The 2,821-nt window shown below is 38.3% G+C and overlaps 1 protein-coding gene across 1 annotated transcript in view; it reads left to right on the top strand.

Moving 5' to 3' along the window:
- Positions 1 to 2,821, top strand: part of LOC117482497 (E3 ubiquitin-protein ligase RNF123) — a gene marked incomplete in the record, with an annotated part of 111,170 nt that overhangs the window by 51,368 nt on the left and 56,981 nt on the right.

The following is a 2,821-nucleotide window of genomic DNA, read 5'->3' as shown; positions in this document are numbered from 1 at the left end:
TTTCCTTGTGTTGTTTCCTTGTTTTGTTTCCTTGTTTTGTTCCTTTGTTTTTTGTTTTGTTTATTGTTGTTCCTTGTTTGTTTCCTTGTGTTGTTTCCTTGTGTTGTTTCCTTGTTTTGTTTCCCTTGTTTTGTTTCCTTGTTTTGTTTCCTTGTATTGTTTCCTTGTGTTGTTTCCTTGTGTTGTTTCCTTGTGTTGTTTCCTTGTTTTGTTTGCTTGTTTTGTTTCCTTGTGTTGTTTCCTTGTGTTGTTTCCTTGTGTTGTTTCCTTGTTTTGTTTCCTTGTTTTGTTTCCTTGTTTTGTTTCCTTGTGTTGTTTCCTTGTGTTGTTTCCTTGTGTTGTTTCCTTGTGTTGTTTCCTTGTTTTGTTTCCTTGTGTTGTTTCCTTGTGTTGTTTCCTTGTGTTGTTTCCTTGTGTTGTTTCCTTGTGTTGTTTCCTTGTGTTGTTTCCTTGTTTTGTTTCCTTGTTTTGTTTCCTTGTTTTGTTTCCTTGTGTTGTTTCCTTGTTTGTTTCCTTGTTTTGTTTCCTTGTGTTGTTTCCTTGTGTTTTGTTTCCTTGTGTTGTTTCCTTGTTGTTGTTTCCTTGTGTTGTTTCCTTGTTTTGTTTCCTTGTTTTGTTTCCTTGTTTTGTTTCCTTGTGTTGTTTCCTTGTTTTGTTTCCTTGTGTTGTTTCCTTGTGTTGTTTCCTTGTTTTGTTTCCTTGTGTTGTTTCCTTGTTTTGTTTCCTTGTTTTGTTAACTTGTTTTGTTTCCTTGTTTTGTTTCCTTGTTTTGTTTCCTCATATTTGACTTCCTCCTGTCATTTGCTCCTCTTGTTTCCTCCCGTTATCTCCCTCGTTATCTATAATAAATGATTTACAAAGAAACGTCTGACACTAAAGCCCACTGCATATCGTCCTCTGAGGAAACCCTTCTCTCCTGTTGGTGGAGTTCTTCCTCCATCGCTGATCACAGTTTATTTTTGGCCTCCTCCTCTCCTCTCCTCCTCTCATCCTTCATCCTTCATCCTTCATCCTTCCTGGTGTAATGCGACCCATTGACGTGCATTGATCCAGGTCCTCCTGCCTCTCTTCATTATTGACTTTCTGTCCTCCGGTCGGTAGAGTTTGTGAGCGTTCGTTCTGCAGCGTAGAGTCGAGTTGAAAGTGTAACGTTTGATTAAAGAAACCTTTCCTGCTCTCTGCGGAGCTCCCTCTCCTTCAGGAAGGAATATATAGGTGTTAGTGCATGTAAATGGTCTGCAAAGGATAACATTCCTGTGTTCCCTTCTGACAGAGTTTCTCTCCCATACAATCAACTTTTTCCCGAAAATCTCAGAATTCAGATTTTTTTCATAAATTAAAAAAATCTGACTTTGTTCAAAGATTTCAAAAAATGCAGACTTTTTTCCAGAATTATGACTTTTTGCTCAGAATAACAGATTTTCAGAAGAAAGTCAAAATGTTCAGATTTTCAGCAAAAGTCAACATTTTCAGAATTTTGTCTGAATTTTTGAAAAAAGTCTGAATTTTGAGATTTTCTGGATTTTTTTTTGAAAAAGTCAGAATTTTTTGAAAAAGTAAAAGCAGTAGTTTGTACGATACAAAGTAATTAGTGCAGAGTTTGTTCAGACCTGAAAAGCTGAAAAAGAGTCTGTTCCTCTTCCTGTGGTTCATGAGACCAGCTCTTTAGTTCCTCTTCCACCGGTGGATACTTCTCACATTTCCAGATGATTTGAAGGATGCATGCTCACAGAACTCCTGGAGCTCAGAGCAACTGATCACACCAAGTTTTCTTATTGATTAGTCATGGAAACAGTTTTTAAATGAAGCAGCAAACAGGCGAGTAACTTTCCCTCTCCCTGCGCTGTGAACACGATATCTGAAGCGATTCATCACACGTCTCTGCGCTCTCTTCATCAATCAGCCTCAGTGCACGGACAAAATAACTATTTATTTCCCTGACACAAAGAGAGGCTACAGGGACACATGGACCCTTTAAAGTGCCTTAATGAAGTACATGTAGGAGACTGATTGTTGTTCCTGTGTGTGAGCGCTCTGATTAATTGAATCTCCTCCAGCTGTGTGCCGGACTAATTTCACGTCTTAATGCCGCCGCTCTAACGGCTCCGAGCCTCTCCTGGGTGTCGGAGTGTTTGCATGAAATAAATCAGCCGGAGCTCCAGTACACCAACAGAGTAAATAATATAATACAAGCTCTGCTTGCTGTCGTCGTGTTTTGAAGCTTAACCCTCCGTCCTGTTGGGGAAGATCTGACCCATGTACTGCCTTCATCAGAAATATTCTGACTTTTTTCCAAAATTCAAATTCTGACTTTTTTCCCAAATTCTGAAATTCTTCAAAGATTCTGACTTTCTCTGAACACTTTTTTAAGTACGTTTACAGCTTAAAAGGGAGTTAAAATTCAAAATTCTGACTTTTTTCCAGAAAATCTCAGAATTCTGACTTTATTCTAAAATAAAACAATTCTGACTTTTTCTCTGAACATTTGGACTTTTACTGAAAATCAAAAAATTCTGACTTTCTTCTGATGAAAAAAGTCATAATTCTGAGATTTTCAGGAAAGAAGTAGAAGCAAGAGTTTGCACGATCCAAATGAACTTGTGTAGAGTTTGTGAAGACCTGAAAAGGTGAACAAGCCAAGAGTTCATTGGTGCTGTTTGTCCACGAGAACCACATTTTACATACAATTATATCCAAGACCTGCATCTCTTCCAGACTGAAGCACGTTGCACAGAAACAGTGAAATCTGATCCGTCTGAAAACACTCAGTCAGGAAATGCTGTTTCTGCCCCGTTCTATATGTCGTAGAGTTGGAGGTTAA

Source organism: Trematomus bernacchii, unplaced genomic scaffold, assembly GCF_902827165.1.
Source record: "Trematomus bernacchii unplaced genomic scaffold, fTreBer1.1, whole genome shotgun sequence".
NCBI classification, from domain to species: Eukaryota; Metazoa; Chordata; class Actinopteri; order Perciformes; family Nototheniidae; genus Trematomus; species Trematomus bernacchii.
This window is presented reverse-complemented; position numbering and strand designations above follow the sequence as displayed.